At 45.3% G+C, this 22,490-nt stretch overlaps 1 protein-coding gene across 3 annotated transcripts in view; it reads left to right on the top strand.

Annotated features, from left to right (window-relative positions):
- Window positions 1-22,490, top strand: part of LOC123754081 (uncharacterized) — a 419,143-nt gene that overhangs the window by 271,394 nt on the left and 125,259 nt on the right. The gene's annotated exons all lie outside the window — the stretch shown is intronic.

The raw sequence follows: 22,490 nt of genomic DNA, 5'->3' as shown, positions 1-22,490 counted from the left end.
AGTTGTCAGGAGAGGTGACAAGTCGCCAATATATGTCATTCTTAAAAAAGACGAATATCTGGCGAAAATGAACATCATACTCTCTGACCAAACTAAGTTCCAAAGGGTAACGAAGGACACTACAGCCGAATTAAAAGCAAAGGTCAACAAACTGATCGAAACTGTGAACGCCAAGAAATCCGGACTCCACCTGCCAAAGATCATTGGGGAATATAAACCTGGATATGCGTATGGAAATGTCAAGACGCACAAGCCTGGAAACCCACTTCGGCCAATCATTAGCCAGATACCCACACCCACGTACAGACTGGCGAAGCGACTCAACGGCCTGCTGACTCCTTATGTTCCTTGCGCCTTCAGCCTGAAGTCTCCAAAGGAATTTGTGGACTTACTGCGGGGCGCACGGGCCACAGGGATAAGAGCCTCGTTGGACGTAGAATCGCTGTTTACCAACGTACCTGTGGACGAGACAATCGGAATGATAGCCGACAGAGTGTATCGTGATCCAGCCTGTACTCCTCTTGACATGCCAGAAAGTATTCTGAGGAAACTACTCCAAGCTTGTACTAAAGAGGCACCCTTCTTGAGCCCGGATGGGCACATGTATAAGCAAGTAGATGGGGTCGCCATGGGTTCTCCCCTAGGTGTCCTGTTTGCAAACTTCTACATGGTACCATCGAGCAAAAAGTCTTAGTCGACATGAACTTGAAACCGGCCATATACTGCAGGTATGTTGACGACATTTTTACACAGGTACCTGATGTCAGACATCTGCAGGAGCTGAAGGAGGCATTTGAGCAGAGTTCCGTGCTGCGTTTCACTTACGAGACGGAAAAGGATGGGAAGCTGCCTTTTCTAGATGTAACAGTCATGGAAAAGGGCGGAGGTTTCCACACTGCAGTCTACACAAAGGAAACAAACATAGGAATGTGCCTAAATGCCAACAGCGACTGCCCTGACAGGTACAAGAGGAGTGTTGTTAACGCATACGTCGACCGTGCTCTCAGCCATAGCTCAGAATGGAAGCAAGTCGACGAAGAACTCTGTAGGGTAAGGCAGGTCCTAGTCAATAACGGCTTCTCCAATGGTTTCATCGAAGACATCATAAGAAGGAAAGTGAAAAGCCATGCAACCTCCGAAGAGACAACTAACACAACACCTATACCCCCTATTAGACTATTTTACAGGAACTTCTTTTCCACAGCTCATAAAACGGAGGAAAGGGTCCTGAAAGATATTGTTAATAGAAACGTTATCCCTACAGACAAAAATCAGAGGATACAACTGACGATTTACTATAAAACCAGAAAAACGGCCAGCCTACTCATGAGAAACTCTCCAGACACAAAACAGAACGCTTTAAAAGAGACTAACGTCGTCTATGCCTTCAAATGCCCACTTGGGGACTGTAAGCTCCAAAAAAACCCAGTATATAGGCAAGACAACAACATCTCTTTCTAGGCGTTTAACGATGCATAAGCAACAAGGCTCCATTAAGGAACATATAATCTCTTCCCATAACCAAACCATGCCAGAGAAATCCTAGTAAACAACACAGAAATCATCGATAGATACAGCGATAGCAGGCGGCTTGACGTTTGCGAGGCACTACACATCAAGAAGTCAACACCAGCAATCAACAGCCAATTATTGCACAACTATATTCTACCCACCTCAAGACTCCGCTCCAATATAGAAGCATCAAGAAATATGGACCAATAGGCTTTCTACAAACACTTCTATTCAATACCCATTGTTTCTGTTCTGTCTTGTGTTGATACTTTTAATACCCTATTAATATCCCCTAGTGTTCTGTCTTGTGTTAATGCCACATCATCCTTCCCACCTCACTCAAATGTAGATATAAAATCAGGGAAACGCAAGTTCTAATCAGTTGTGTATTTGTGAAGTCTTTGAAAATGTAATAAGTTTTACGAAACGCGCCCGTGTCGCGTCAGACTAGAAATAAAAATGAATTTTGGAGAAGTGATTTTTTATTTACCTCCAACAGTGAAGCGTAATGTACGAAAGATTGAGAAAATTCGTGTTAGAATTATTAATCTTACTTTTTCGGTCATATTTAATAATATATATATATATATATATATATATATATATATATATATATATATATATATATATATATATATATATATATATATATATATATATGTCGTACCTAGTAGCCAGAACGCACTTTTTGGACTACTATACAAGGCCCGATTTGCCTAATAAGCCAAGTTTTCCTGAATTAATATGTTTTCTCTAATTTTTTTCTTATGAAATGATAAAGCTACCCATTTCATTATGTATGAGGTCAATTTTTTTTTATTGGAGTTAAAATTAACGTAGATATATGACCGAACCTAACCAACCCTACCTAACCTAACCTAACCTATCTTTATAGGTTAGGTTAGGTTAGGTAGCCAAAAAAGTTAGGTTAGGTAGGTTAGGTCGTCGAAAAACAATTAATTCATGAAAAGTTGGCTTATTAGGCAAATCGGGCCTTGCATAGTAGGCTGAGAAGTGCGTTCTGGCTACTAGGTACGACATATATATATTTATATATATATATATATATATGTCGTACCTAGTAGCCAGAACACACTTCTTAGCCTACTATGCAAGGCCCAATTTGCCTAATAAGCCATGTTTTCATGAATTAATTGTTTTTCGACTACCTAACCTACTTAACCTAACCTAACCTAACTTTTTCGGCTACCTAACCTAACCTAACCTATAAAGATAGGTTAGGTTAGGTTAGGTAGGGTTAGTTAAGTTCGGTCATATATATATGTTAATTTTAACTCCAATAAAAAAAATTGACCTCATACATAATGAAATGGGTAGCTTTATCATTTCATAAGAAAAAAATTAGAGAAAATATATTAATTCAGGACAACTTGGCTTATTATTCAAATCGGGCCTTGCATAGTAGGCCGAGAAGTGCATTCTGGCTACTAGGTACGACACATATATATATATATATATATATATATGTGTTTCACTGTATATATATATATATATATATATATATATATATATATATATATATATATATATATATATATATATATATATATATATATATATATATGAGGTTTCACTGTATATATATATATATATATATATATATATATATATATATATATATATATATATATATATATATGAGGTTTCACTGTATATATATATATATATATATATATATATATATATATATATATATATATATATATATATATATATATATATATGAGGTTTCACTGTATATATATATATATATATATATATATATATATATATATATATATATATATATATATATATACATATATATATATTAGTATATTTTGGTAGCAGTCTTTCCTGTAGACATATTTTATTAAATATGACCGAAAAAGTAAGATTAATAATTCTAACACGAATTTTCTCAATCTTTCGTACATTATGCTTCACTGTTGGAGGTAAATCAAAAATCACTTCTCCAAAATTCATTTTTATTTCTAGTCTGACGCGACACGGGCGCGTTTCGTAAAACTTATTACATTTTCAAAGACTTCACAAATACACAACTGATTAGAACTTGCGTTTCCCTGATTTTATATCTACATTTGAGTGAGGTGGGAAGGGTGATGTGGCATTACATTTGAGTGAGGTGGGAAGGATGATGTGGCATTAGAGGATATTAATAGGGTATTAAAAGTATCAACACAAGACAGAACACGAAACAATGGATATTGAATAGAAGTGTTTGTAGAAAGCCTATTGGTCCATATTTCTTGATGCTTCTATATTGGAGCGGAGTCTTGAGGTGGGTAGAATATAGTTGTGCAATAATTGGCTGTTGATTGATGGTGTTGACTTCTTGATGTGTAGTGCCTCGCAAACGTCAAGCCGCCTGCTATCGCTGTATCTATCGATGATTTCTGTGTTGTTTACTAGGATTTCTCTGGCGATGGTTTGGTTATGGGAAGAGATTATATGTTCCTTAATGGAGCCCTGTTGTTTATGCATCGTTAAACGCCTAGAAAGAGATGTTGTTGTCTTGCCTATATACTGGGTTTTTTGGAGCTTACAGTCCCCAAGTGGGCATTTGAAGGCATAGACGACGTTAGTCTCTTTTAAAGCGTTCTGTTTCGTGTCTGGAGAGTTTCTCATGAGTAGGCTGGCCGTTTTTCTGGTTTTATAGTAAATCGTCAGTTGTATCCTCTGATTTTTGTCTGTAGGGATAACGTTTCTATTAACAATATCTTTCAGGACCCTTTCCTCTGTTTTATGAGCTGTGGAAAAGAAGTTCCTGTAAAATAGTCTAATAGGGGGTATAGGTGTTGTGTTAGTTGTCTCTTCGGAGGTTGCATGGCTTTTCACTTTCCTTCTTATGATGTCTTCGATGAAACCATTGGAGAAGCCGTTATTGACTAGAACCTGCCTTACCCTACAGAGTTCTTCGTCGACTTGCTTCCATTCTGAGCTGTGGCTGAGAGCACGGTCGACGTATGCGTTAACAACACTCCTCTTGTACCTGTCAGGGCAGTCGCTGTTGGCATTTAGGCACATTCCTATGTTTGTTTCCTTTGTGTAGACTGCAGTGTGGAAACCTCCGCCCTTTTCCATGACTGTTACATCTAGAAAAGGCAGCTTCCCATCCTTTTCCGTCTCGTAAGTGAAACGCAGCACGGAACTCTGCTCAAATGCCTCCTTCAGCTCCTGCAGATGTCTGACATCAGGTACCTGTGTAAAAATGTCGTCAACATACCTGCAGTATATGGCCGGTTTCAAGTTCATGTCGACTAAGACTTTTTGCTCGATGGTACCCATGTAGAAGTTTGCAAACAGGACACCTAGGGGAGAACCCATAGCGACCCCATCTACTTGCTTATACATATGCCCATCCGGGCTCAAGAAGGGTGCCTCTTTAGTACAAGCTTGGAGTAGTTTCCTCAGAATACTTTCTGGCATGTCAAGAGGAGTACAGGCTGGATCACGATACACTCTGTCGGCTATCATTCCGATTGTCTCGTCCACAGGTACGTTGGTAAACAGCGATTCTACGTCCAACGAGGCTCTTATCCCTGTGGCCCGTGCGCCCCGCAGTAAGTCCACAAATTCCTTTGGAGACTTCAGGCTGAAGGCGCAAGGAACATAAGGAGTCAGCAGGCCGTTGAGTCGCTTTGCCAATCTGTACGTGGGTGTGGGTATCTGGCTAATGATTGGCCGAAGTGGGTTTCCAGGCTTGTGCGTCTTGACATTTCCATACGCATATCCAGGTTTATATTCCCCAATGATCTTTGGCAGGTGGAGTCCGGATTTCTTGGCGTTCACAGTTTCGATCAGTTTGTTGACCTTTGCTTTTAATTCGGCTGTAGTGTCCTTCGTTACCCTTTGGAACTTAGTTTGGTCAGAGAGTATGATGTTCATTTTCGCCAGATATTCGTCTTTTTTAAGAATGACATATATTGGCGACTTGTCACCTCTCCTGACAACTATCTCCTTGTTCTCACGAAGGCTTTTAGCTGCCGCTCTAAGCTCGGGGGACAGTATGGTGCTTCTGTAGTTGCCTCGATTCTTTCCTCCTTCTGCAATAAGTTCTGCTTGTAAGGTATCTTTGGTAGTGACCTTCTTTTGTGTCTCTTTTATAACGATCTGCCGGTAATAACAACCGGTTTGGGAAATCGGTATCTGGAGCCTCATATACTGGCATAATGGTCGATATTACCAACGATCAGTATTGGGCTTGTTTTGGTATCGGCAGCCTCTCACATGGTGACCAGGCCACCGACCTCGATCATCCAGAGTTGTATATTAAATCTTAAATTTCTTTTAAAATGATTCAGTTTTATGAAGAAAATTCTAAATTATTATTAATAAAATATTTTAAAACAATTGTTATTAAGCAAAATTCTTTGTTTTCTTATTAAATACCTTTTATTTTATAGGCAATAGATATTTTTTTTCCCCACGGACCTAGAATGTACTGCGCCTGGCCATGTGACCACATTGTTTACTGTGAACTCGCGCGACTGAGAGCAGTGTCTCAGAATATTGGCCAGAGAAAATCAGATTCAGACAAAAATAGATAAATTCATGATTTCAACGGTTCGTGAAAGCACCCACTGGGAATTCAACAAGTCATGCAGTATCAGCTGGCAACGAGTGCCCTACAAGCCATGCTGCACCCGCCGATGCTGAATTCCCATCAACAAGTCGTGCAGCCTCCGCCAGCAACGAATGCTCTGCAAGCTATGCTGCACCCGCCGATGCTGAATTCCCATCGACAAGTCGTGCAGACTCCGCCGGCAACGAGTGCTCTCCAAGCTATGCTGCACCCACTGATGCTGAATTCCCATCGACAAGTTGTGCAGCCTCCGCCGGCAACGAATGATCTGCAAGTTATGCTGCACCCACCGATGCTGAATTCCCATCGACAAGTCATGGAGCATCCGCCGGCAACGAATGCTCTGCAAGCCATGTTGCACCCGCTGATGCCGAATTCCCATCAAAAGTCGTGTAGCCTCCACTAACGATATAAAATATGATTGAAAGGTACAGGTATATAAATTAGTGTAAAAAGTGTTGATAGAGTACAGTATTGTAAGTGTTAATGATTATTTAAGCCTTGACAAAAAGATACTGTACAGTGTAAATATACAGTAGAAATATTTTTCAATTGTGAATTAGATTAGAACTCATGTGAATTAGTAGTAAGGCTAGCTGTTGTGTGAAGTGAATGCCTGAAAATAAGTGTACATACTGTATGTATCCTGTATACTGTACTGAATAATATAAAACAAGCGCTGCAGAAGGTGACGTAATCTTCACAGCTTCGTAAACTTCAGCTTCATTAAAAGTAAGTGAATTTACCAATAGTATTACAACTTTTTATGGGGGGAGCCCCGTCGGCTCCCCGGAGCTATCCCAGGCTGGTATGCTAATGTCAGACTTTGGCATCAGTCATGTGTATGGAGTTCTTAGGCCTACCGGGGACCACGGCCAGAACCAGGCCCCTTCAGAGAGGCAAGGGAAGCAATGGCCTGTAGAAGCCCCTGTGTGGTTGGAAGCATTCTATGTCTGCCATCAACCGGAACAGGCACCCAGAAAGGTAAGCGCCTCAAAACAAACCCCTATTCTGGTTAAAATTGCTACCAAAAGTCGAACTAGTAGATAGAACTCCCCAACTGAAAACAAGCAAACTAGTGTGACGTCACACCGCCGCACCGCTGTCTGCGCAGCTCCCCCCCTCCCCGGGAGGGGGAAGGGGGAGCCCCAGACCCCCCATGCCGGCTACCCACACCTCAGTTCTTGAGGCTGATGCTATAGGCGATGGTCGTGTAATTACCTAAGTGTATTTACAGGATGACAGCTACGCTCGTGGTGCCCCGTCTTCCCAGTACTCTTTGTCATATAACGCTTTGAAACTACTGACGGTCTTGGCCTCCACCACCTTCTCACTTAACTTGTTCCAACCGTCTACCACACTATTTGCGAAGGTGAATTTTCTTATATTTCTTCGGCATCTGTGTTTAGCTAGTGTAAATCTATGACCTCTTGTTCTTGAAGTGCCAGGTCTCAGGAAATCTTCCCTGTCGACTTTATCAATTCTTGTTACTATTTTGTACGTAGTGATCATATCACCTCTTTTTCTTCTGTCTTCTAGTTTTGGCATGTTTAATGCTTCTAACCTCTCCTCGTAGCTCTTGCCCTTCAGTTCTGGGAGCCACTTAGTAGCATGTCTTTGCACCTTTTCCAGTTTGTTGATGTGCTTCTTAAGATATGGGCACCACACAACAGCTGCATATTCTAGCTTTGGCCTAACAAAAGTCGTAAACAATTTCTTTAGTATTTCTCCATCCATGTATTTAAAAGCAATTCTAAGGTTAGAAAGTGTAGCATAGGCTCCTCGCACAATGTTCTTAATGTGGTCCTCAGGTGACATTTTTCTATCTAAAACCACCCCTAGATCCTTTTCTTTATCAGAATTCTTTAAAGATTTCTCACATAATATATAGGTTGTGTGGGGTCTATGTTCTCCTATTCCACATTCCATAACATGACATTTATTAACATTAAATTCCATTTGCCAAGTGGTGCTCCATATACTTATTTTGTCCAGGTCTTCTTGAAGGGCATGACAATCATCTAAATTTCTTATCCTTCCTATTATCTTAGCATCATCAGCAAACATGTTCATATAATTCTGTATACCAACTGGTACATCATTTGTGTAGACAATAAACATCACTGGTGCAAGAACTGAACCCTGTGGTACTCCACTTGTGACATTTCTCCATTCAGATACATTGCCTCTGATTACTGCCCTCATTTTTCTATCAGTCAGAAAATTTTTTATCCATGATAGAAGCTCACCTCTCCAATATTTTCCAGTTTCCAGAACAAGCTCTTATGTGGAATTCTGTCGAAAGCCTTTTTTAGGTCCAGATAGATGCTATCAACCCAACCATCTCTTTCCTGTAATATCTCTGTGGCTCGATCATAGAAACCGAGTAAATTCGATACACAGGATCTTCCAGATCGAAAACCATACTGTCTGTCTGATATTATATCATTTCTCTCTAGGTGTTCTACCCATTTAGTTTTGATTAGTTTTTCCAATACTTTCACTATTACACTTGTCAATGATACAGGTCTATAATTGAGGGGGTCTTCCCTGCTACCACTTTTGTAGATTGGAACTATGTTAGCCTGTTTCCACACGTCTGCTACGATTCCTGTACACAGGGATGCCTGAAAGATCAGGTGAAGTGGAATGCTGAGCTCAGATGCACATTCTCTCAGAACCCATGGTGAAACGCCATCTGGGCCAGCTGCTTTGTTCTTACCGAGCTCCTTGAGCATTTTTTCCACTTCGTCTCTAGACACCTCTATGTGCTCTATGTTGTTCTCTGGAATTCTTATTGTATCTGGTTCCCTAAAGATTTCATTTTGTACAAACACACTTTGGAACTTTTCGTTTAGTGTTTCACACATTTCCTTTTCATCTTCCGTGAATCTATTTCCCATTTTCAACCTCTGAATATTATCCTTTACCTGCAATTTGTTGTTTGTGAATTTATAGAATAGACCTGGTTCTGTTTTACATTTGTCTGCAATCCCTTTTTCAAAATTTCTTTCTGCCTCTCTCCTCACTGCCGTGTAGTTGTTTCTCGCATCTTTGTATCGCTGGTATGTTTGGGGGTTCGGCCTCTTCCTGTATTGATTCCATTTTTGTGTCTTTTGGTCTCTAGCCCTCTCGCAATTTCTATTGAACCAATCCTGTTTCCTAGTTCTGCATCTCTGTTTTGGTATAATTTTTTTTGTGCCTTTATCATATATTTCACAAAACTTGACATACATCTCATTCACTTCCTTGCCTAGCATGAAGTCTGTCCAATTATATTCACTAAAAAAATTTCTAAGGTCACCATAATGTCCTCTCTTGAAGTCTGGTTTTTCAACTGCTTCAACCTCCTTATTTTCTTCCAGCTTATAATGCATTGCATACTTTATTCCCAAAAAGACATGGTCACTTTTACCCAAGGGAGGAAGGTACTGAATGTCAAATATCTCTTCCTCCTTCCTGGTAAATATCAAATCTAGAATGGAGGGAACGTCCGCTTCCCTCATCCTCGTAGCTTGTTTAACATGTTGATACAAGAATGTTTCCAGGATGAGGTCTACAAATTTACAGGTCCAAAAATCTTCTGTTTCAGCTTCATGTGCTTTCCAGTCTATGGATTTCAAGTTGAAGTCACCGACTATCAACAGTTGTGATCTATCGTTATCCGCTCTCACTATAATCTCTCTCATTATTGTTATAAGACCTTCACGTTTACTATCTAGCTCCTCCTTTGACCATGTGCTGCTTGGCGGTGGACTATATGCATTTATTATCATTAGTTTATCATCCTCATGGCAGATCTCTAGTGCTATTATGTCAACTTCTTGTGGATTGGCAGTCATTATTTCGTTCACCTTTAGGTGTTCTTTTACCAGCACAGCAACGCCACCGCCTTTCCTAATTTTTCTGTCCCGTCTCCAAATTGAGTAGCCCCTTGGGAATATGACCTCATTTAAAATTACATCTTCAAGTTTTGTCTCCGTGAGTGCGACAATGTCTGGTGTCTGCAGCTGTATTACATCACTTAACTCCAGTATTTTCGATCTCACTCCATCTATGTTGGTGTATGCAATCTTCAGGAACTTGTTCCCCCTCTCCTTATTCTTCACTCCCCCTCTCTCTATTGATTTTGTTGGTTTGCCTTTATGTACCACTTTACTAGTTTGCCTACCCCTATCACTTTGTAGAAAAAAGAATTTATTTCTTCTTCATTCCTGCTCTCATTTAAATGTTTTGCCTCGACGAGGTTCAGTTTCAGCTTCTCTCTATCTTCTTTTGAAAGATCTCGTCTTAACGACCACCCTTTCCCATCCTCATCACTTTGCAATTTTCTAGCATTCCTTAGTACTTCTTCCATCTGTTTGGCACCGTTTAGGGTGATCCTCAAAGGTCGATCTTTCCCTTTTACATACCTGCCTATTCTCCTGTAGTCGCACACATTCTCTATGGTTGTAAGACCTTCTACGAGGCCAACAATTTTATCTACTACTTTAGCTTCTTCTACAGCTCTTTCTGACCTAGATGGTATCGCCTTTTCTTTGCAGCCAAAAATGATCAGGGACTTACTCCGATCAACTGTGTTTTGCACCAACTTCGGGTTAGATGCCAATTCTTTCCTCACTTCTAGCCTAATGTTTGTTTTATCTTGGTTGCTGCAGTGTTTGACTTCCTTTACTGCTGCTTCTATTTTTTCCTTCTCCTTGGCCACTTGTGCATAAGTGAGTTGCATATCTTTCTTGCACTGTTCTATTCCCTGTGTAACTTCCTCCATCTGTGCTGACAAAAGCTGTTTCTCCTGTTGAATTTCCTTGCCTAACCTATTGTAGTCATTTATGTTTAAATTTACTTTTAACTTCTTCCAAAGCTATTTTTAAGAGTTTATTTTCTTCTTCCCTGGCTTTGCAATTTGTTTCCAATTGATTCTTATCCTTGCGCAAGTCTTACACTAAACCCTGTGTGCTCTGGCTCCGGTGTCGCTACTACACTGTGCTTTGCGTGTGGTGTTGGTTTTGTGGGTGCGAGAGCCAGGAGTTATCTTCAGTACTCGGGCTGCATGCGCCTAGGGCTGCCTTCCCTAGGTGCCCTGTAAGTACTGCCCTTGGGGCTTGGGGCCACCTTCCACCGGCTCCTCGGGGTCTGCCTCTGCTGGTCTGTTTTACCTTTCGGTTTTTCGGCCGCCTGTTGGGCTGTTGGGTGTTCTGTTCTCCCTTGTTACCGGCAGGTAAGAGGCAGTTTGCACTGGTAGGGGCACAGGGTGCTGCTCAGCTTGTATTCCCAACATTGCGGCCGGCTCTGTTCCTTGGGGTTTGCTGCCCTTTTGTGGGGTTTTGTTTTTCTTTTTGTTTTTGCCTGGTGGGGGGTTCTGTCATTTTATTCAGTTTGTTTTGCCCTTCCACTGTTCTCCTCGGTGGCTCCCCCTGCTAGGTCCCCGTGAGTGTACACGTCCCTGGGTTTCAGCTATAGAAGTTTGCTTGGTAGTTTTGGGCGCCTGCCTGGGACTACCTGAGCGCGAGTCCTCTTAAAGTAAACGCTCAGGACCCTGGGAATCCCCTAGGGGGCGCGTGGGTCCGATGGATGTGACCCCGGAGTCCCCACTCGCTGTGTTCGAGTTTGAGGGTTGCTCGGTCCCCTTGTCTCAGGGTGACCCTCATTGTTTTTGCCTCTGCCACGCTGCCTGTTGGGTTGGTGATACTTTCGACCCGGAGTCCTGTGAGTGTTGCTGCTTGCTTGTGACTCAATTTACCCAATCCTCTGATGATTCTATTTGGGTACAGGCGGCGCGTGCGTTGCAGTCTAGGTTTCGTCTGTTGCAACGCGCTCGGTTGGTTGCTCACCCGGATGCACCGGGGCTGCCCCGCTTTGCTTTTCGAGACCCGGACTTGGGGGTGGGGGTCGCTTCGATCCTGGTTCAGTCCGCACCTCCTCGTCCTTCCCCTTCTGTTCATTCTGGTTCCTCTCCCCCCCCCCCCCCCCCTCCTGCTTCTGGCCCCGAAGCGTCTGAGGGTTTCGGGGTCGGAGTAGGGGTTACTTGATCTCGAGACTCGGGCAGCTTCAGGGGGTGCCCCTTCCGGGGGCGCGGCAGAGGCATTCGAGTCTTGTCTCCCGGCCGAAGCTTCTGGGTCTGACCAGTGGGCCCACCTTCCTCCAGCTTTTCCGGCTGCTCCGTCCTTGTCTTGTGGGGTCGGGGCTTGGGGAGAGGACTCGGCCTCGGGTCCTGTGGTGAAGGACCTCGAGGCTGGGGAGGGGCTGACTTGGGGGCCTTGGGCCCCGCTGGACCCCGCCTGGGTTTTTCTTCCCTCTGAGCGGGGCTTATTGTTACAAGGAGTGGCGTTTTCTTTTCCCCCCTCTGCGTACGCGTTGGATTTGGTGTCGGCCCCTCCCCGGGTTCGGTTCCGTGTTCCCCCGGGTACGTCGGTTCCGTCCTTCCGGAGGTTTTCGGCTTATGACATCCAACCTGGTGTGGTGCGAGCGGCTTTTGCAGCTTACCTCCTGCGTGACCCGGATTATGCCTCGGAAATGGATCCATCCGAATTCAGGTTTGGGACTTCGTTCCCTTTCTGGCTCCGTTACGAGGTTCCGGAGTCATCCTGACTAGCAGACTGTCCCTTGTTTGTTCTGGATTCCTGGCATTCCTTCTGTCGTTCCCGCACGCTGGAGTGACGGGAAGCTTCCACAGTGCTTCAGGTTTTCCTAGGGGCGAGCTTGAGTACCTGAATGAGTGCTTGTTTGCCCCTGCCCTTCCCCACAATGTGGGCGTTATTCAGCTCCAAGTGCAGGTTCCCTCCCTTTCGGCGGCACCCGTTGCTGAGGACTTGCGCGCCCGGGGCCTTTTGGCTTCGGCCTTGCGGTTCTTTTCCCTCCTGGAGCTGTCTTCGGATTGGCTCGTGGAGGATGTGAGGACGCTTGGGTCCGTCCAGGGGTCCGGCACCTTGTCCTCGGCTGCGCGTTCGTCGGCTGCCTTGTTGAAGCTGTTCACGCCGATTTTGCGGGATGCGGTTTCCTTGTTTTATGCTTCCCGTCTCGCGTGTCGGCAGACGGTGCTGGGTTCCTCCATGGAACTCTGGCTCTTAGGCGTTCTTCACCTTTTTGTTCTGGGTCTGGGTTCTGGGTCTCGTAAGGGTTGCCGGCCCTTTCGCGGTTTGCCCCCTTGACAGGGAGATGGGGGGGAGGCTTGCACTGTTCGCCCGCGCATGGTCCCACAATTCGTGGGCCTTTTGGGTCATGTCTCGCGGCCTGCGGTGGCGTTGGGTGGCCCCTCCCCCCTTTGGGGGGTCGGGGCTGGCGGGGCAGGTTTCTTCCCCTGCGCTCTGTTGAGTCATCTTGGAGTGGGTACGCTTGGGCGTCGTCGAAACGACGTCGTCCCTCAGATGGGTTTCCCGTCTGTTTTTGGTTCCGAAACGGGACTGCGCAGACCTGCGGTTCATTCCGGACTTGTTCCGTCTAAACCCCTGGGTTCATTGCCTCTCCTTTCGGATTACTATGCTGTCTCAGGTTCGGCTCCTCTTGGAGCCGGGCGCTTGGATGGTGTCCCTGGACCTCCGGGACGCTTATTGGCATGTCCCGATTCATCCACAGTTTAGGGACTGGCTCGGTTTTGTTGTGGGGCGTCTGAGTTACCGCTTTCGTTGTCTCCCGTTCGGGTTGAACCTGGCACCTCACGTGTTCACGCGCCTTACACGGGTTGTGGTGGCTCGTTTGCGTCTCCTAGGTGTTCGGGTGTTGGCCTACCTCGACGACTGGCTGGTTTGGGCTCCCAGCCAGTCAGCTTGCTTGCTAGCCAGGGATTTGGTTCTTTCCCAGCTTGCCGAGTTCGAGTTCTTGGTGAACTGGAGGAAGTCCCATCTGGTTCCCTCTCAGGTTCGGACTTGGCTGGGTCTCGTTTGGGACTCTCGAACCGCCTCCTTGTCTCTCCCTCCGGAGTCTTTCCTGCGGTCCCGCCTTCGTCTGTTTATGGGGGGTCCTCGGGTCACCCGGCGGTTGCTCGAGGGGCTGTGTGGGAGCCTGAACTTTGCGATGGTAGTCTACCCGCCGAGTCGGGTTTGGCTTCGACGGCTGTTCTGGTTCCTTCGGGGTTCCCCCTTCCGCCTCTCTCGCGATCGCAGAGTTTGACCTCCGGGGGCCTTGCGTCGGTTGCTGCGTCACCGGCTTCGTCTTCGGGTTTTTCGGGGTTCAGTGCCTTGGCGCCTACCCGAGCCCTCACTCGATGTTTGCACGGATGCATCGTCTCTCGGCTGGGGTTTTGTGACCAGTGCTCACTAGGCCGACCAAGGGCGTTGGGATCCGTCCTTCCGTCGAGCTCACAGCACCGTGCGGGAGTTCGCGGCAGTGTGGTTTGCTCTGGGGAGGATTCGGGTGGCCTGCGGATCGACGATTCGGCTCCATATGGACTGCTCTCTGGTGGTTCATTGCCTGAACCGTGGGGGTTCGATGCGGTCCTTGGGGCGACCAACCCCAAAGAGTTGGGGTGGTCGCTTCGGGTGACTCGTCTGCTGAGTTCTTGGGGTTTGACTCTCCTGGCGGTTCACATACGGGGCGTGTCCAACGTCTTGGCTGACGCCCTATCTCGCTTCGTTCCCCTCTCCACGGAGTGGACAGTCGACGACGCGTCCTTCCTTTGGCTTGCCAGACATTCGGGCGCCCCGAGGTGGACCTCTTCACGTCGGCGTGGTCGCGGCGTCTTCCCGTTTTTATGGCGCCCTTCCCGGATCGCGAGGCTGTCGAGGTCGATGCCTTTCGGCTAGGCTGGTCGAGGTGGGGGTTCCTGTACCTTTTTTTCCCGGTTTGGCTGTTGCTCCAGGTCCTGACTCACTTAGAGACTTACCAGGGAAGAGATGTCCTTCTGGCTCCTTGGTGGCCGGCCCAGCCTTGGTTTCAGGCGCTGGTTGCTCGGTGTCCGAACCCGAGAGTTTTCCCGCGGCTCCGCCTCTTTCAGCAGATCGGGCCGGTACATCACGTGGCTGGTTCGATCTTCTCCTCGAGTCTTCGCGTATGGATTTTTTGACTCGAGTATATCATCATTTCTATGGTGATCAGGTGACCTCCATGGTGGTGTCCCACCTGAGGGCTTCTTCTCGGCGGCAGTATGAAGTTTCCTGGTGGTCCTTCCGTTTCTTTTTGCGTTTTCGTCGTGTTAGTTCCTTGTCTGTTCGGGTGGTCTTGTCCTTCCTCTCGTGGTTGTTTCAGGACCGTCATCTTATGCCTAACACTGTCGCCTCATATCGTGTGGCGGTGGCGGAGCCGCTTCAGCTTGCTTTCGGTATCGATGTTACGTCTGCGCCGTTTCGCAAGCTGTCTCGTGCGTTGTTTCACCTCCGGCCTGCTCATGCGTCACCTGAGCCGTCCTGGTCTTTGGACAGAGTGCTTGCTTTCCTTTCGTCTCCTCGTTTCATTGTGGCCCCTTCGGTCCAGGATTGTTTTTCCAAGGCTCTTTTCTTGTTGGGTTTGGCCTCTGGGGGTTGGGTAGGGGAGCTTAATGCTCTCCTCCGGTGCAGGGGTTTCTGCTCTTTTGGTCGTGGTGATTGTTTTGTTCGTTTGCAGCCGTCTCCTTCTTTTCTGGCGAAGAATAAAACTGCTGCATTCCGGAGGGGTCCATGGGTGGTTGATGCTTGGTTGGTCAGGCCGGGGGTACATCATGTTTTGTGTCCGGTTGCAGCACTTCGCCATTTTTTGTGCGCCACGGCTTCTGTGTCCAGGGACGCGCTGTGGGTTGATCCGGTTTCCCTTCTTCCCTGTTCGCGGGTTCGAGTCTCCCAGGTCGTCCGCAGGGTTATTAAGTCCAGCCAGCCTGCGGTCTATCCCCGTGCCCATGACGTTCGTAAGTTCGCGGCTCTTGCTGCCGTCTTTGGGAATATGTCTTGGTCTGATATTCGGGCGCGGGGATTTTGGCGGTTGAACAGGGTCCTGGCTGCTCGTTACCTTGTGAATGTCTCTGGGCCCTGTCGGGCCTGTGTTGCTTTGGGTCGGCGGTTGCAGCCAGTTGTCTCGGCTTCGAGTTGAGGAGTGAGCGACGACCGCCTCCCGGGTAAGTCCCTCTTTTTCCGTCTGTGAGTAGTTAGCTTCGGGGAGCCGACGGGGCTCCCCCCAGAAAACCAGTGTTGAATGTAATGAAACAGCATTTTCTGGGTGAGTCCTGGAGGCTCCCCGGCATCCCTCCCTCCCTCCGGTCGGCAGTTTTTCGCGTTTTTGACATCCAACCTCAAGAAGTGAGGTGTGGGTAGCCGGCGTGGGGGGTCTGGGACTCCCCCTTTCCCCTCCCGGGGAGGGGGGAGCTGCGCAGACAGCGGCACGGCGGTGTTACGTTACACTAGTTTGCTTGTTTTCGGTTGGGGAGTTCTATCTACTAGTTCGGCTTTTGGTAGCAATTTTAACCAGAATAGAGGTTTGTTTTGAGGCGCTTACCTTTCTGGGTGCCTGTTCCGGTCGATGGCAGACATAGAATGCTTCCAACGACACGGGGGCTTCTATTGGCCATTGCTTCCCTTGCCTCTCTGAGGGGGCCCAGTTCTGGCTGTGGTCCCCGGTAGGCCTAAGAACTCCATACACATGACTGATGCCAAAGTCTGACATTAGCATATCAGCCTGGGATAGCTCCGGGGAGCCTCCGGGACTCACCCAGAAAATGGTGTTTCATTACAATAAACGCTGTTTTTTTTTTCAACAAAAGCTACATATTAGTCTCTGCAAATATATATTCTATCATTAGCAGAGAAAAGGCGAACTCAAGATATTTCATCTTGGCTAGCTAGCTCTCAGTGACAAGGCTCGATCGCCATTGTATGGCATGGCCGCCACAGCCTGTGTTGTAACATTATGAATACATTACCTGCACAGTACAGGGTAAAACAAAACACATCTCTTAAAATTTTATTGAGAAAATATTAACAATCACTGATTGATACATGAAATATTTTGGAATACAAAGGAATGAACCAATTTTTTCCCACCCATTTGGACTTGATCAGAGCATGTTCGCACATCATCCATGCAGCAGCCAACAGCTGGCTTAACCCTTCAATTGCGCATCGCATCATATGATGCTTTGACCTACTTGCAGTAAATTGCGCATCACATCATGTGATGCTTTGGAGTACTACGCAATATTTAAACGGCCCGCGGATACACGGGGGTTCACCACACCTTCATCGGGGCTCTTGTAAACAGACGCCATTTGTTTAAAAAATCGTGGGCCAAACTCCCGGGTGTTAGGGGCCTCAGTATTGAGTCAGCTACCAAGCCTGACGCACGCAGCATGAGCTCACAGCACTGCTGTTCAGCTTGTGACCACAGCATCACCTAAAAATGCCATAATATACTTGTTCATGCTATTATGTAGCGATGATATTATTACAGAAGACCCCTGACTGTGATAAAACTGACCAGGGTTCTGATAATAGCAGGATTGTGGTGATATTTGGTGCTGTGCGCCATGGAGGGAGGAGTAATGCTGTGGGAGGGAGGATGGTGGCGTTGTCTTTTGAGTGTGTGTGGCCACCTTTTATTGACTGCACTCACCATACCAGCTTAGTGGTTTGCTATGGTGAACACAAATGTAGATACTTATATATAACGTGTGTATAGTGTGAGATACAGAGCACCACTTGGTTCCCGAACTTTAGTTATCCGAAACTTCCTGTTTCCCGATTGGTGTTGGGGAGTCACGTTATACGAACTAAGTTCGGGTAGGAAGTAGTCCGCCAAGCTTCACGCCGGCCGGGGTTGGGGTTACCCTACACGAACCAAGTTCGGGTGAGGTGGCGGTCAGCCAAGCGTCGTGCCGGCCCGTGGTGGTGGGGTGGGTGGGTGGGTGATGGTTTAGTTTGCTCACTGACCGTGTCGGGCGCCGCCTGCTACCCTGTGACGTCACAGACTCACGGCCTATTGTTCCCATTGTTTGAATTTGTCACGAGACTGGAGTGTTCATTCCGTGACTTTGTTTTACATATCAGCACAATCAAGGAACATCCGTGCACCATGTCGACTCCAAATGCACGCATTGTGTCAGTGAAAGCATCTACAAGCGGGTTACGTAAAAGAAAGAGGTCAGTGATGACATTTGAAAAGAAAGTTGAAATAATTAAGAAGGTGGAGAGCGGTGTCCCGAGAAGTGTCGTGTGCGCTGAATATGGCATTAGCAAAAGTACTGTTTTTGATCTTAAGGCTAAACCTATCATTTTTTACTATTTCTCTAGAAGTGAAAGTGATAAAGCAATACGAAATAGAAAGGTAGTAAGTAAAGCAAAGGTGGAGTGTGTTGATAACGCAGTGTGGGAGTGGTACAACCAGAGACGTGAGGTGACGAAGAAGCAAGTGGCAGGCTGGCTGCTCATGGAAAAGCACATTGTCTTCTGTGTTGGCAACACAGAAGACAATGTCCAACATAACAGGCTAATTACACTGGATTAATCTTTGTGTTTAGATAGGAGCTGCCTCGTATGGGCCAATAAGCCTTCTGCAGCCTCTATGTTTCACCTCACATTTATCCCTTATGTATCCCCCCATGTTTTCACCTTTATTGTATTATCACCTGACCCAGTGCGGGTATAAAATCAACTAGTATTGTAAGATCTGTTCACTTGAGAATGAACCATGGAGGTTCGAAACGTTGTGCAAATTATATAAATAAGTGTAATACACTCTATAGTAAATCACTTCTTTTCTTCACCTCAAAAGTATGAAAATGAGTTTTGGAGAACTCCTATTTCAATTAACCCTTAAACTGCGCAACGCGCCTGCAGGCTCACGTCTGGTTTGCGCAACGCGCCTCCGGGTATTTGTATTTTTCACGTTCCATTCAAAACTCCCGCGGCTACATGGGGTTCACATCAGCTTCCTCAGGGCTCTTGTAAACAGACGCCATCTTTAAAAAAAATCGTGGTCCACATTCCCGGGTGTAGGAGCCTCAGTAGTGTGTGAGCAACCAAGGCTGGCGCTCGCAGCATGAGCGCACAGCACTGCTGTTCAGCATGTGACCACAGCATCGCCAAATAATGTCAAAATATATATATAACTTGTATTATTTAGCTATGGTAGTGTTATATTAGAGCCCGAGTGTGATAATGACTGGGTACAATGTTCAAATATCAGTGATTCAATGCTGTTCACGATGTTCACAGCTCTAGCCACAGCACCACAGCATTATTTCGTTCATCTAGGAATCTTCAAATGATTTCTTAGGTTCCTTTTCAAAATAAACGTGTGGTCAATTATTCATTTACAGGAATTAGAGACCAGGATTGTGATAATAGCAGGATTGTGGCTATAATTAGCGTTGTGCGTAGTATTGTGGAAGGAGGAATTTTGATGAGGGAGGGAGGGCGAGAATTGAGGTAGCCTCATCGTGTGTGTGGCTGCCACTCTTGTTTTGCTCACCATACTAGCTTAGTGGTTCGCTATGGGCAACACATATGTACATGGGTATATATAGTGTGTGTATATAGAGTAAGAACAGCAACCGGAGAATGTTGAGAGGAGCTATTTTGGTGAGGGAGGTGACGTAATCGTAGCGTCGTCTGCTGTGTGATTTTTCATGCAGTGTATGGTGGCCACTGTACTGTTTGGACACAATACCGGCTTACTTGCATAGTTCTGGTAAATAAAACATGTAGATAGGTATATAGAACATGTGTAATAAGAGCTATAACAATATGGTGGGAGGAGCAATGTTGGCGAGTAAGATGTTGGAGTGAGGGAGACTGGCTGGGTATGGCTGCTCTCACTCGAGGTGTTCTGAATGTGTTCATGGCCAAATGCTGCTATTGGCCCATATGAGGCAGCTGCTATTGGCCCATACGGGGCAGCTGCTATTGGCCTATATGGGACAGCTGCTATTGGCCCATACGAGGCAGCTGATATTGGCCCATACGAGGCAGATGATATTGGCCCATACGAGGTAGCTGCTATTGGCCCATACGAGGCAGCTGATATTGGCCCATACGAGGCAACTGATATTGGCCCATACGAGGCAACTGATATTGGCCCATACGAGGCAGCTGATATTGGCCCATACGAGGCAGCTGATATTGGCCCATACGAGGCAGCTGATATTGGCCCATACGAGGCAACTGCTATTGGCCCATACGAGGCAGCTGCTCTTGGCCCATACGGGGAAGCTGCTATTGGCCCATACGAGGCAGCTGATATTGGCCCATACGAGGCAGCTGCTATTGGCTCATACGAAGCAGCTGCTACGCGGTGTTCTGAATGTGTTGATGGTGAATGTATATAGTGTGTGACAGTGTATAGTGTGTAAATAGATTGTATATATACACAAATTAGCATGGTACATAGTAAATATGTGCTGCATATGTGTACACAAGTTTCATGCACGTAACACAGTGTCTACGGACAGTACGGATGTTGTACTGCGATATTATAGTGTACGTGTTCATTATACATTGGATTGGCACATAAAAACGATGAAATTGTATTTGGAAAGGTGCGGAGAAAATGAACGAAAATATATTCGCGGCAACTCGTGCGCCCCGCCCCGAGCGCCCCACCGCCCCCGAGAGCTTACGGCACGGGCGCACGGGGAATGATGACGTCACGCCCCAACTTCCGGACCCCATAGCAGCCAAAGTAAGTACAATCTCGACTTTTTTTTTACATACCCATACTGAGGGAAGGGTTTTTGACACTTTAAAAAGAAAAAAGAATTTTTTCCAGAGAATTTATTTCCTGCGCACTGCGGGGGTGTCACATTTGGAGGCAACGCAGTTAAGGGGTTAAGCCCTGATGCTAAGAAAATAGTTAGAGGGATAGAAGCCCTAAACCAGAAAATAATAAACACAGAATATGCGGTCATATTCAATGAAACATATATATATATATACAGTACAACTTCGATTCAACGCACTATATGGGACCAACCCTGGTGCGTTGGAGCGTTGAATGTGTTGCAAGAGGTGACCTTCAGGAGGCGTTTGCGTTGGTGTCTTTTTTTTCTTGTACACAATAAAAATGCATCATATTATATACTGTACCTCTTTATTATTACCCTACTAAAAAATAGTGTTACATTTGTTATTTACCTTATTGTTGGAGTTAAGTCCATCTTGAAGTCTCGTGGAGTTGTGAATGCTGTACAGTAAATACGTACTGTTGTGTATTATACCATTAACACTGTGTTGATTAAGTAATTCTGCTGTATGTTGAGTACTACAATACAGTTTATGAAAACTATTGTGCACTAAAATTACTGCAACTTTAATTTTAACACTATGTACACACTTAAATTTAACACTTGTTCTATCTGTTCACGCCACACACGATGTTTTTAGATGTTTGCATCAGCTTTGCTGGTGCTTGCTGCTGCTGTGGGTTCAGCTGCTTCTGAGCTGGTGCTGGCTGCTGTTGTACCAGTGCTGGGTACAGCTGTGCTCGTGCTGGGTACGGCTGTGCTTGTGCTGGTTAATTTTCTGCTACTAGTTCTTGCAAAATATTGCTTCATTTTTGGCATTAATAAAGCACTATTAATAAGGCCCTGAGACATTTTGTTGTGTAACAATACAGCTGTAGTCCAAACATTATAAATACCATGATTATTCTTCCACCAGTGGATAAATACTGTATGTCAATCGCAGACAAAGCTAAGGGCACTGGGTGCATACTGTACGAATGCAAACTAGGTCTATATGTACACCCTACAGTAGGCTGGTGTTTAAGCCAGATCCAGTAACATAGAGTTCTCTCAAATATTTGATTTACATAAAATTATATATTTTTGGGTTATATATTTAGTTTAGCAACATTATTACGATAATAAGAGCTATAAAAAATACTTATTTTAGAACTGATTTATTAATTTTATTATTTCGAAGTCGTAGGTCACTGAATTGTAGCGACGAAATCGAACAAAACACGCATGTTGTTGTGTGGACATGGATCAGACCCGTCCACTCGCACTGGAGTTGTGTTGCCAAAACCATGAATAATTTCTCAAATAGCAAATATCTATCAAATTACAGTATATTTTTCATTTTATTTAGTTTAATTAGGATAATAATAAGTTATTAAAACACAAGTTTTTGAAATGATTTATTAATCTTAAATGTTCAAAGTCATGGGTCACTGAACTATAACAACAGACAAAAGTGATTGAAACCTCACAGTAAAGTGAGGTTTACTGTACAGTATTCCCTTATCTGTCCCCCCTCACTCATCTTGATTCATCACAGAAAATGTATATAAGAAGATTTCAACACATTAGATAGCTATTCACGCTTCAGCCTTTAAATTAATTTACAAAGATACGTGTGCCACAAATCGGTGAACGAAAATCATTGAGACTCAGTCGTTCACTTGTGTGGACCACTTTCGCTGGTGTTTGGTTAATATGCGTCACTTGTCGTGTGGATCATTCTGGCTGGTGTTT

This window comes from Procambarus clarkii, chromosome 6, assembly GCF_040958095.1.
Source record: "Procambarus clarkii isolate CNS0578487 chromosome 6, FALCON_Pclarkii_2.0, whole genome shotgun sequence".
In the NCBI taxonomy this organism is placed as follows: Eukaryota; Metazoa; Arthropoda; class Malacostraca; order Decapoda; family Cambaridae; genus Procambarus; species Procambarus clarkii.
This window is presented reverse-complemented; position numbering and strand designations above follow the sequence as displayed.